Below are 14,126 nucleotides of genomic sequence, written 5' to 3'. Positions count from 1 at the left end.
TTTCTTATCTTCCTTTCTGGAACACCTGCGCTTTCATGCTGCTTTTCCAAAACAAAACAGGAGAAGCTACTAAACCAGTTCTATATCTTCAGTTTTACCCTCCAGTTGTTTCCTGGGTCCAGTCCAGGCTTGTCGATCTGGGGGAGGGAAACCCACGAAGTCTATGAAAATCCAACAAGGAAATACCAAACATCTAGGAATCATCCAGTACGTTGCAGGTCAAATCTGGGTGTCTTAGGAAGAACTAGACAAGGCCCAGCTTTTCCACCCAAGTCTTGTCTCTGGAGTCTGAAGTGGGTGGAGGTAACATCAACAGTGTATAAGTGTGACAGATAGAGAAGAAAATGAAACTGTAAAACACAGCAAGAATCAAGTGGGAGGAGGTCTTGTTTGTTTCAGTCTGGGCAACCGTCCTGTGAGTGAGGTCTTGCTCTGAGCAATATGCTCCAATGGAACTGTTTTTTGTTTTTTTTTAAAGAATTGGGTTGAAAAACGTTGAGGTTTTCACTGGGAGGTGCTAACTTCAAAGGGACGAAGCTTAAACAAAGGAACTTTGCCTCTTCCGATGGCAGCTGAAGGTTACAAAACGGCAGTCAGAAACATGAGGACTCATCTCATAAAATTAGCCCATCCGAAAAGGGGAATGGTTAAAAAAACAACCATGAGAAATAAAGGAAACAAATGATGCTTTTTAAAAAATAACATTGAAATGTAAATAATAGTTCAATTAGAAAAGGAAACAGATGGATTCAGTGTTTTTAAGTGTGCATGAGAGAGAGAGAGAGACAGAGAAAGAAAGAGACAAAAAAAGAGAAAGAAAGGGAGAGAGAGAAAGAGAGAAAGAAAGAGAGGGAGAAAGAGAGCGAGAGAGCGAGTGAAAGAGAGAGGATTAAATTTTATCAAGATGTAAGCTGTGTCAGTTAAAAAGAAACATCTGATATGTGTCACTGCCTGTAGCTTTGGTCTCTGTTCTCTTCAAAGGAAAAACTAGCTGTCTTTGACCGGAAGTTGAAAAGCCTAGTCAATGCACAAAATTATCCTACAATTCATGATTGGCAAATCAGTGTGAATGTTCTCAAGGAGTTGTGAGCTTATAAATGCTTCCAGATTTTGCTACGCTGGAGAGAACATTTTCTCCAGTAAAGGAGAATATTTGTAGCTCAGGGTTGAAATGTGGGGTTCCTTTGGTGCTCTCTAAGCTTGGATGTTTTCTTGCAGATGTTTCATGACCAAACTTGGTAATGTCATCAGTGCTTTGATCAGGGATGATGATGTTATCTATTCTGGATCACGAAACATCTGCAAGAAAACATCCAAGCTCAGAGAGCCCCAAGGACCACACAGTCCTCCTCCTCCTCTTCCTCCTCCTCCTCCTCTCCCCCCCGCTCCTCCTCCTCCTCCTCCTCCTCCTCCTCCTCTCCCACTCCCTTCTAGCACTGATGATGTTATCTGTTTTGGTTAATGAAACATCTGCAAGAAAACCACCAAGCTCATAGAGCACCAAGGACCCCTTGAAACATTTGCTATATCTGGCAAGGATTGACCAGTGAAGCTGCTCACCTCCCCCAAGAGTTTTCAACTCCAAACCCACAAGATCTTTGTAGCCAATGTCACCTCACAGCTCCTCTATTTCGGTTAAAGACCTTGAAATTCTTTCAAGCTTCTGTCTAAATTTATTTCAGCTGCCCTTGCAGTCCCAAGAGGCATTAAAACTACACTTACAAATAAAATTATGGTAGGTTTTAAAAAAGAGATTGGACAACCTCTTGTCTGAAATGGGATAGGGCAGTGATGCTTAACCTTTTGGGCATCGAGTGAAGGTTAACCTTTTTGGCACTTTTGTGCTAAGACCAGCTGGCCAGAGGGCATGTGCGCACCTGAACCTGGAAGTGAGCAGCTGGCCAACAAAACTGTTAGAGAATCAGGTAGTCCTGTTAGAAATACTTCAAAACCTTCTCCCAGAGCTGAGCAACAGAAACAGACCATGAAGTGGGTGTGTGGGGTCTCTCACAATGGTGCGAGGCTTAAGAACATAGCCCTTATAGGCAGCATCCTGAATAACGAGAAGCGAGCTTCCTATAATCTTCTCCGCTGTTCTCACCACTCTCTGTAGGGACTTTCTATCTGAGGCCCTGCGGCCACCAAACCAAATGGCGATGCAGTTTGTTAAAACACTCTCAGTCATGCCTCGGTAAAATGTGGCCAGGACAGAAGGAGAAAGATGTGCTCCAATCATCGGACGCAGGAAATGCATCTTCTTAAAAACCTCCAATGTTGGAGCACCCCCAACTTCTGGAGAAAAGCCATTAATTGTTCCATCAGGAGATTTCTCCTGGCATTCCAGCAGGTGGTGTCTTTTCAGATGGGTAGGCACCAGACTGCTACCTCTCATCTGTCACCGTCCAGCAATCCCATTAGGGTTGTATTTTGGTCAAGCTGGATGCATTCTCTTCTGTTTTCCTATTGGAGAAGAAGGCAAAATCTGCAAGATATAATGTTTTTGTGAAGGCAGTTCAGTGGAGTCTTTAAAACCACATGCCCCACCTTTCTTCTTTCTATAGGGAACTAGTCGATAACCTGGTGTTGCCCAGGTATTTATTTATAGGGGGAAAATGTCCAGACCAAATGTAATTTCTAATGTTGGATTTTCCCTCTTATCAAAGGGAGTCCCCTTGTGGAGTACCGTGAAGCCGTTACCATGTCAACTGCACTACGCTGTACAGTAGAAATCATTTTATGGCAGTACAGTAGAAGCCATTTTAAGGCACAACAGACTGTATCTTAACAGAACAACCCCCCAAGGGGTGTTAGGGGTTTCTTACCCCCACAGTATTTGTCTCCAGAGAGTAAGTCATATGTGTACCAAGTTTGGTTGCAATTACTCAAGGCGTTCCAGAGTTATGCTGGAACGAACACACACACACACACACACACACACACACACACACACACACACCAGTGGTGGGTTTCAAAAATTGTTCGAACCTACTCTGTGGGTGTGGCCTCCTTTGTGGGAGTGGCTTGCCGCCCATGTGACTGGATGGGAGTGGCTTGCCACCCATGTGACCGGATATGAAGATGCCGATGACACTTGTCAGAACCACCTTAAATTACCTCACACACAGCACTGGCATGCAGAAGAATAGGATGTAAACTGGTTTTTTAAAAGGCATCTTTGGCTTGCGTTAAAACAACTTCAATACACGCAATGTTCTGATTGTACCACAAACGCAGTAGTCATCCTTACCTTTCACAGAGGCACTGAGTTTTATAAATAGGAGCATGATAGTGTAGAATAATCATATCCAAGGACCAGTGGTGGGTTTCAAAACATTTTGGAACCTCTTCTGTAGGTGTGGCCTGCTTTCCGGGTCCACTGGTGGAACTTCTTCTAACTGGTTCGGTAGATTTGACGAACCGGTTCTACCGAATAGGTGCGAACTGGTAGGAACCCACCTCTCACACACACACACACACACACACACACACACACACACACAGCCATTTTTATATAGATTCCAGATACTTTTTAAATTTTCTCCTATCTTGAGGAATTTCCTGGTAGAGAGCATGACTTCATTGTCACCCCAGACACATCTTTCCAGCCCCCTCCCCCAATTTTATGTCTCTATAGGTTGTCCTCAACGTACATCCACAACTGAGCCCCAAATTTATGTTGCTAAGCGAGATGCAGTTTTGCCCCATTTTACACCTTTTCTTGCCACGGTTGTTAAGTGAATCGCTGCAGTATTGTTAAGCAAGGAACACGGTTGTGAAGTAAAATAAAATGAAAGAAATAAAAATCATAAAAAGAGAAATAATAACATAGTACCGGTAAAATGGCCACAAGTCGCTTATGTTTCAGTGAAATGAACTGTTGTAAGTCAAGGACTACCTCTAGTTGTGCGGCATGGTTATCCTCAGTCCGTCTGAGCAAATATACTAGTTTCTTTTCTTTATAATTCTTCATAATTTCATATAAGAGCCATGGTGGCATAGTGGTTAGAGTGCAGTATTGCAGGCTAATTCTGCTGACTGCCGGTTACCAGGATTTTGGTAGTTCAATTTTCACTGGCTCAAGGTCGACACAGCCTTCCAATCCTTCCGAGGTCAATAAAACGAGGACCAAGAGTGTTGGGGGGGCAATACGCTGACTCTGTAAACCACTTAGAGAAGGCTGTAAAAGCTCTGTGAAGCGATATATAAATCTAAGAGCTATTGCTAGATTGCCCCCTCCCCATTAGCACTTCAATCGTCTTTCCCAATGTGAAAAACAAGCGATTCTTTTACTGATCTTATTAGGAGAAATAAAACGACATGCTAACCGCCTGCTGCACGATACAAAGGGCAGTTAATTAAAATCACATGTAAAAGAAACAAGATTAAACAATGTATTTATTTATACAAATTGGAGGCCCTCCACATAAAAATTCTGGGCAGCTAGGAGAAAGAGAGGAGAGCCACTATAACATATTTCCTTTTTTCCATATATATTTTTGAGCCAGGGGTGGGGTGTTTTTCCTTTTAAATTTGTTTTTAATACCCTGTTTTCCCAAAAATAAGACCTCCCCAGATAATAAGCCCAATCAGGCTTTTGAGTGCATGTGCTAAAATAAGCCCTCCCCGAAAATATTGCAACACAGCAGCAACCATGAGGTGACCACGCTCGCCGCCTCCTGCACCTCAAAAATAATAAAACCTCCCCGAAAATAAGGCCAATGGCTTATTTTGGGGGTCAAAAGACCCTGTCTTAATTTTGGGGAAACGTGGTAGTTGTCGTATTTTCCCCTTCCACCTTCACTCTGGCCTAACTGTCTTTCGTTTACAATAATGTATTATTTTCCCTTTTCGTTGTTTTGCCTTTTCTTTTGGTTCTTGTTTTGTTTTACCTAATTAAAACAATAAAATCAGGGAGGGGGAAAAGACGGGGGCCAGCTTGCAACTTTAAAAGCCAAGAAGCAAGAGTAATTAAGAACACAGATCATATAAATGCTGGAAGAAAACAGAGACCTCAGAGATTTTGTAAAACATTATACGGAGGCTCGACATCCATCCTAACCAAAATCTCAGAGGACAGGACTCAGAATTTTAGCCATGTTTTTGACCTTAATTCAGGGAGAGAGATATGGATCTGTGGGGAGACTCTGTTCCAGAGGGCAGAGAAGCCAAGCATCCTACATCCCAATACATTAGATTGCAGGTAATCCTCGATTTACGTCCAAAACCGAGCCCAACATTTCTGTTGCTAAGTGAAACATTTCGTAAGAGAGGCTTGCCCCATTTCCCGATCTTTCTGGCCACAGTCGTTAAGTGAATCACTTAAGTTTTTAAGTTGGTAACCTGGTTGTTAAGTAAATCTGGCTTCGCTAGTGTCAGAAGGTCGCAAAAGGAAATCATCTGACCTTGGGACATGGCAACCGTCGTAATCATGAGTCAGTTTCTAACCGCCCGAATTTTGATCATGTGACCATGGGGATGCTGCAATGATCATCTATATATATAAAAACGTGTGTTTGTGTGTGTGTGTGTGTGCGTGTGTGTGTGCGTGTGTGTGTGTGTGTTCCAGCATAACTCTGGAACGCCTTGAACAATTTCAACCAAACATTGCACACGGATGACTTACTCTCTGGAGAAAAATACCGCCGGGGACAAGACACCCCTAACACCAGAGATGGGTTCCTATCAGCTTGGAACCAGCAGCGACCCAGGCCTGCCATGTCCCTGAACTGGTTTTCTTGGTGCCGCCATCTTGTTTTTGCCTTCTGCGCAGAGCAATTTCTGTTGCACTGTGCATGCATGCATAGCACACATCAACCGCGTAGCACATCCCTAACTGAACAGGCAGTAGCAGCAGCCGGAATCTGGCTAACATCCCTCAGGGTGTGTATTCTGTTAAGATATGGCCTGTTGTGTCGTACTGCCATATTGGCTTCTACTGTACAGCACTGTGGAGTTGCCATAGTAGTGTGTGTGTGTGTGTGTGTGTGTGTGTGTGTGTGTGTGTGTGTATGTTCCAGCATAACTCTGGAACACCTTGAGTAATTGCAACCAAACTTGGTACACAGATGACTTACTCTCTGGAGACAAATACTGTGGGGGTAAGAAACCCCTAACACCCCTTGGTGGGGTTGTTCTGTTAAGATACAGCCTGTTGTGCCTTAAAATGGCTTCTACTGTACTACCATAAAATTATTTCTACTGTACAGCGCAGTGCAGTTGCCATGGTAACGGCTCCACAGTACTCCACAAGGGGGCTCCCTTTGGTAAGTGGGAAAATCCAACATTAGAAATTACGTTTGGTCTGGACATTTCCCCGCTATGAATAAATACCTGCTAGTAATCAGCTAGTAATATATGAAAAATGGCCATAAGTTGCTTTTTTCAGTGATGTAAATGGTTTGATTGGTCACTAAATGAACTGTCGTAAGGCAAGGATTACCTGTAGATGCACTATCCTCAGCCAGTCTTTGCATATATACTAATTTCTTTAGCACTTCATATATTAGGAGAATAGCACTTCAATCGTCTTTCCCAATGTGAAAAACAAGCGATTCTTTTACTGATCTTATTAGGAGAAATAGAAAGACACACTTACTGCCTGTTGCACGATCAAAAGGGCAGTTAATTAAAATCACATGTAAAAGAAACAAGATTCAACATTTATTTATACAAATTAGAGGCCCTCAGACTCCCTAGAAAAATTCTTGGCTGCTACGAGGAAGAGAGGAAAGCCACTATATAACATTTCCCCCTTTTTTCCCTATTTTTTTCTACTGCAACCGTCGTAAATACGAGTCAGCAGCCAAACGGCTGAATTTTGATCATTTGACCGCAGGGCTGCTGTAGGTGTGAAAAACAGACATGTCACTTTTTTCAATGTTGTTACAACTTTGCTTAACTCTGCCAAAAAAAAGAGCATATAGCCAAGGCTACGGTTTTCCCAGCTGCAATGGATGGCTGTGAAAGTTGGACCATAAGGAAGGCTGAGCGCCAAAGAATGGAGGCCTTGAACTCTGGTGCTGGAGAAGACTCCTGCGAGTCCCTTGGACTGCAAGGCTATCAAACCGGTCAGTCCTAGAGGAGATCAACCCTGACTGATCTTCAGAAGGCCAGATCCTGAAGAGGAACTCGAATACTTTGGCCGCCTAATGAGAAGGAAGGACTCCCTGGAGAAGAGCCTCATGCTGGGAAAGTTTGAGGTCAAAAGAAGAAGGGGATGACAGAGAATGAGGTGGCTGGATGGAGTCACTGAAACAGTTGGCATGAGCTTAAATGGGCTCCAGAGGATGGTAGAGGACTGGAAGGCCTGGAGGAACATTGTCCATGGGGTCACAATAAATTGGACACGACTTTGCAACTAACAACAACAGTAACTTCAAACTGTTACTTAAATGCAGTTTTGTAAGTCGAAGATTATGTGAGGATGATGGTTGCAATGTTGGAAGATCTGAAGAGCCAGTTTTGGGACCCATCATCCTGGGTGAAAAGCCATCAAAGTGTTTGCCAACCCTAAGAATATATTACAAAGATATTTTGTTGTTGATAAATAATTTTAATAAGGAAGTAATTAAAATTGGTATGTGTATGTATGTATGTATGTATATATGTATGTATGTATGTAGTGACTATTTAGAATATTTTGTTGAAAAATGAAGGAATAATATTTCTGTTTGAATGTATGATGTACAAGGACAATAATGAACATAAGCATACTCGATAGTTGATTGGTGGAATTATGCATAATTGAAAACGGTGATATACAAATATAAATGGTTGGTAAATCTCTTTCATATTGGGATTTGTGATTATATAAAGGTATACTGTTAACAAATAGACAATCAAGAATGTAAGGGAAATAGGTTTATTGGAAACAAATAATACTAATTGTAATTGAACATATATTGTACAATGAAAGCGAGATATTTAGTTATACTAGATGAAAAATCTGTGATGGTAAATGCTATTTGAAAATGTGGATGCAAAAACACTTGTAACCAAATGACATGCTGTATGTGATGATGGTTTTTTTCTTTTTTCTTTTTGTGTGTGTGTTGTTTGTTTAATAAAAATAAAAATTTATTTTAAAAAAAGTGTTTGCTAAGAATAAACACCAACTTGATGGCTCACAATTCTCCATCAATTTAAAATGGATTACGGTTTTTCAGTTCTGTCTGGGGGGGTCAATGTGGATTTATCAGTGTACTTTAATTGTGTTGCGAGGGTCCTGTTTGATCATTTTTGTATGTATACGTAATATTTATAATATACTATATCTATATCTTGCAGGATAGTGGGTGGCCTGTTTCTTTCTATTTACCAAGCGCAGCCTGCTTTCCTTCCGAATCCATTTTCAAGTCTGCACAAATGGCCTTTATCACGGAAGGCTTTTAGGGAGAACATTGCAGTGAAAAATCAAAAGAAAACAAAAGCCAAAAATATATATATATTTTAATGCAAATGAAAGAGTTGCTGAGAAAAATAAAATAAAGCGGCTGGGTTAAAAGGAAGCTTGTGGCAATCTGTGCAACACACCCATAAAAACAGAGTGAATTTGCTGCTATATCTAATCCAGTGGTGGGTTGCTGCAGGTACGGCCCGATATGGCCCTACCGGTAGTGGCCGGGAACAGCTGAGAGCGTTCCGGTACGGTGTCCTGTTTGGCCCAACAGGCTTGTGCACGGACGGGCCGCGATCAGTGTACTGGTAATGACAGTAAGAGCAACCCATCACTGATCTAATCCTTGACTTATAACAGTTCATTTTAGAGACCCTTCAAAGTTACAAAGGGCGCTAAAAAAGTGACTTATGACCATTTTTCACACTTACAACCTTGGCAGCATCCCCATGATCATGTGATCAAAATTCGGATGCCTGGTCACTGATTCATATTTATGACCGTTGCCGCATCATGTGATCCCCTTTTGCGACCTTCTCACCAGCAAGGTCCACGGGGAAGCCAGATTCACTCAACAACCGTGTTACAAACTTAGCAACTGCAGTCATTCACTTAACAACCGTGGCAAGACAGGTCCACAAAACGGGGCAAAATTTACTTAACGAATGTCTCGTTGAGCCACAGAAATGTTAGGCTCAATTGCATTGGTAAATCGAGGACTTAGCTGTATGTCAATGACCGGGTTAAGCCTCGTGGGATGACAGTTTGATAACGCTTTATGGATGTGCTGATTGCTCTTCTTATCTCTTTTTCTGAAAAGGGAAAAAAAATTGGCAATTTCAGGGAGTTAAAAAAAAGTAAGGGCAGAGTCCTTTCAAAGGGCAAATACACAATAGTCAGCAAAGATTCTTCTTCTTTTTAAAATAGTTTTTATTCAACATTTTTACCTTTAAAAACCTAGAAAAAAAAACCACACACACAAAAAGAAAAAAGAAGACAAACATAACAATATAAAATAGCTGTACAGCCTTCTGTAACGGCATTGATGTTTAGCCTTTGTAGTTCTCCATTCGGCATTGCCTTCCTATCGATTTTAAGTTCTGTAATAGTGTAACAACAGCTGTACTAACATTTGTAATAATATTACAATGTTCATATCACCATTATATTTACATTGTGGTCAATACTTTAAGTGTGATAGTAATTAGTAACATCGGTCCATTTTTAATCTTCTAATTTTATACGCGATGATATGATTTTGTATCTTTTAATGTTTAATATTGGAAGTGGCAATATTACAGGGGATCAGAGGTGGTATTCAGCCAGTTCAGACTGGTTCGCCAAAACTGGTAGTGGAAATTGGGTTCACCGACAAATGTGCGCACGACAAAAGCGCGCCGACAAAACCGCAGCGAGAAAACAGCAAGGTCAAAATTGCGCCCACAACACCGCGCCCACAACACCGCGCCCACAAAAGCGTGCCATCAACAAACAACACGAAAACAAGGTAATAACCCTCACCCCAACCCTAACCCACCTAACCCTAACCCTAACCCTAACCCTAACCCTAACCCTAACCCTAACCCTAACCCTAACCCTAACCCTAACCCTAACCCTAACCCTAACCCTAACCCTAACCCTAACCCTAACCCTAACCCTAACCCTAACCCTTACCCTTACCCTAACCCTTACCTTAACCCTAATCGCGCTTTTGTCAGTGTGCTGTTGTTGGCGCGCTGTTGTGGGCACGATTTAGACCTCGCGGTTTTCTCGCCAGGATTTTGTCGGCGCGGTTTTGTCGTGCGCGCATTTGTCGGGTCATGTGGAAATTGTGGGTGGGCCTGCCCACTTGCCCTGTCTCTATGCCATCCTACTAAGGCACATTTTTGAGGCTGGGCGCATGCGCTGAAGGCTCGAGCGCGAGCAAAGAACATGCACGGAAGGCCGGGCTCATGCGTGGAAGGGGCGCGTGCCCCCTCGAAGCGAGCAGGCGCGTGGGGAGAATTGTTGGTAACAAAATGTGAAACTCACCACTACAGGGGACTGATGATTCTGCCACCCCCAAATGCTGTTCTTTTTTTGCCTTTTTAAAAAAATAAATACTTTTTTTTAAAAAAAAAAGAAGGATGGAAAACGGGCATTCGCAAATGTTTTAAAAACAAAAACGTTAATAATAAACCAATGTGTAAGCTAAAAAGGTTATTAGGAGGCCAGATCGAATCCTCCCATGGGAGAATCCAGGTGTTGTCAGCTGCAATTGCAGGCTAGGAGGGTAAAATTGAGGGAGTGAAGAGCCACATTCATTCCCTTACTGCTTGTCTGTTTTCTTAGAAAGCCTGAGTCAGCTTACACCAAGGGCCTTCCCTTCCTTTTATGTCCTGGGAAGGTGATTAGAGCCGAGGTGGCTCAGTGGTTAGAGTGCAGTACTGCAGGATGCTTCAGCTGACTACTAGCTGCAGTTCGGCAGTTCGAATCTCACCAGGCTCAAGGTTGACTCAGCCTCCCATCCTTCCAAGGTGGGTAAAATGAGGACCCAGATTGTTGGGGGCAAGAGGCTGACTCTGTAAACCGCTTAGTGAGGGCTGTAAAACGCTGTGAAGCAGTATATAAGTCTAAGTGCTATTGCAGGTTAACTCTGCCCATTGTCAGGAGTTCAATCTTGACCTGCTTAAGGTTGACTCAGCCTCCCATCCTTCCGAGATGGGTCAAATGAGGACCCAGATTATTGGGGGCAAGAGGCTGACTCTGTAAACCTCTTAGAGAGGGCTGTACAAGCACTGTGAAGTGGTACACAAGTCTAAGTGCTATTGCTATTATTCTGGGTGAGAATAGTTGGCCCAGAATTATCCTGATAAATTAGGACTCGAGTGACTTGTAGACTGGGTGTCAACATTGATACTGTCACCGCATTGGTGACAGGAAGGGCATCCGGCCAGTAAACACTCAGTTCCAGATTCCACCCCGCAAGGGATTATGGGGCTCATTAAAAGAGGATGAGGAAAAAGTCCACTCAGGTATGTGAGACCGGACTATCTTCAAAGCAATCCCTTAATCCAAGAGAGCCACCATTTCACTTGCTCAACCGCAGGCCTGAGCCAGGCGAGCATCGTTACATGCGTGGGCCACCTCTGGGAACAGCCTTCCTTCGGGTACCATCCGGGATGCGGTAACCATGAGAACAGGACACTCGGCTCCCTATTGGCTCCTGGGCTTGGCATCCTTAGCTCTGCTGCTTCCAAGCTCTAGATTTGCTTGGAGAACAGCCCAAGAGGGAGGGAGAAGGAAGGGCCAGCTCATGCTCCAGGTCTCTCCTGGGGTTTCCATGGTCTTGTTCCAGGTTTTGAGGAGGCAGTTGGGAGGCAGTGCCAAGATGCCGCCTCGATTATGTAAGAGCCTTCAACGCTCATCAAAGGGGAGCCGACCTATCTCGCCTGCAGGCCAGAGCCAACAACCTACCTCTCTCTTTTGAAATCTAGCAAAGTCAGCTGTTTTCCCCCGTTCCACAGGCTGTGCCAAGGCCCTGGCACTAAGGCAGACAGCTGCTGCGCTTCCCCCCCCCCTTCCAGGCATGGCAAGCCTTACTCAGAGGTTCCGCCTGGGATACTCTATCCTTCCCCCCCCTTTCCTCCCCTCCCTCCCCTGAGGAAGGCTGTCATGACTTTGCTAACGTGCAGGAATGCACGGACCCGCCGAGGAGTTTCTAACAGCCACATCCTGCCGTTAGCAACACATTTGTGGCCAGTGAGCTTCGCTTGGTGTTTTCGCCGCAGTGGCTAGAAGCCATGCCGGGATGCGTGCGTTCTTTGCTCAGAACTTCCCGCTAGCCTGAGATAAGAACTGCTGGCAACTTTAAGAAGGTTATTTCAGGGACTTTCCCTTATGATCTCTCTCTGATCGTTCGCGGGTCATTATATTTTTGCTCCAGAGCCGTAAGCATCTGGCACCAGAAAGAACTATGATACCCACCATTGTTTATTTATTTATTTAGTTTGTCAAACATGTACAGGATAGCAGGCATAAGTATAAACATGGACATGAACAAAGGAAGTGAGAAGAAATAAATGGGGACAGTAGGACAGGGATGGAAGGCACGGTGGTGCTCTTATGCACGCCCCCTTTACAGACCTCTTAGGAATGGAGTGAGGTCCCCAGTAGACAGTTTGAGGTTGAAGCTGTGGGGGCTCTCCTCCTCTTCTTCTTTCTCCTCCTCCTCTTCTTCTTTCTCCTCCTCCTCTTCTTCTTTCTCCTCCTCCTCTTCTTTCTCCACCTCCTTTTCTTCTTTCTCCACCTCCTCTTCTTCTTTCTCCTCCTCCCCTTCTTCTTTCTCCTCCTTGACTTGACTTACTTGACTTAAGTCTTTAGCGTCGGTACGGCATCGCCAATCCCTTCGCTGTAGAGTCGCATGCATCCCGAATCAACGGGATCCATGATTCTAGGCTGAGTACTACTTGAGCTCGCCGGGCCCAAGAGTTGACAGAGCCCCTTCTGTTGGAAAACGGTGGGCACCTCGAGAAGGCAGGGGTTGTCTTGATAATGAGAGGCTATATTTTGCGCGTCAATTATCCTTGCCCACCTCCCCTTCTTCTATTTCTCCTCCTCCCCTTCTTCTTTCTCCTCCTCCTCCTCCTTGCAAACCTCCCTCCCTTCCATCACTGATAATGATTCCCTAGTTTGGTCATTAAACATCTGGAAGAAAACAAGCAAGTTCAGAGAGTGCAGAGTCATTGTTTCTTTTAATAAAGTTTTTTTTATTTTTTATTTTCAAAACAAACACAACACGTAAAATCTTCCTTTTTACATACTGTAGAAAGTGTATCAATTGGTTACAAAAAGGCTTTTGTGCATCTCTTCCACAGTCATCAAGCATAATTCATATTAACTCAAATATTTTAACTCAGATATTTATACATGTTACCGTTTTCATTTGACTATAGTTGTTTAAACGTCCTTCATCATAAAATGTACCAAGATTTAATACATAACCACATACTGGCATTTCATTTACTATTTCTAAAATCCTCCAATGACACTAAATCCTTATATCCTATTCTAGCAAAACATCCATAATATTTAATAACAAAGTTTTCTATCCTCCTTTCCAAATCACTGTTTACAATTTACATCTCATTTCTTTATATTGTACATATACATACATACATACATACATACATACATACATAAATACATACATACACACACACACACGTTATTATTAGCCCTCCTTTATTTGACTATATCCTGCATCATATCATTTTTTCCCCCTAGTAATCAAGGCTTAACTGAATCTAACTTAATTCTTTTTTTTAATTATTATTATTAACCTTTATATAATCCAAAAGGGATTCTAATCTTCCTTTCGTGGGTGCCATTCAATATTCATATCCAGTTATTACTTATCATAACACTACACATTGTATACATTATTATCATTATCAATTATTTATTTAACTATATCTATTATCACTAAATTTCGCTAAGTTTAGCTAGTTTCAAATTATACTCTTCCATCTATCAACCAGTCCCATAGTCATTGTTGTTGTTGCCCTCCTCCTCCTGCTCGGTTTCTCTATCATGATTACTTTCCACCATGGAGTCTTTACCCCTGGAGAAGATCTGGCCAGCATGTTAAGTAAGCTCCCCATTGGGGAGAGCGAGTACGTTCAGCGAAGCGTTGTGAGAGTTGCGTTGGAGAACACACAAACCAGCATACAGAGACACTGCAGTTTAAATA

This window comes from Thamnophis elegans, chromosome 12, assembly GCF_009769535.1.
Source record: "Thamnophis elegans isolate rThaEle1 chromosome 12, rThaEle1.pri, whole genome shotgun sequence".
Classification (NCBI taxonomy): Eukaryota; Metazoa; Chordata; class Lepidosauria; order Squamata; family Colubridae; genus Thamnophis; species Thamnophis elegans.
This window is presented reverse-complemented; position numbering follows the sequence as displayed.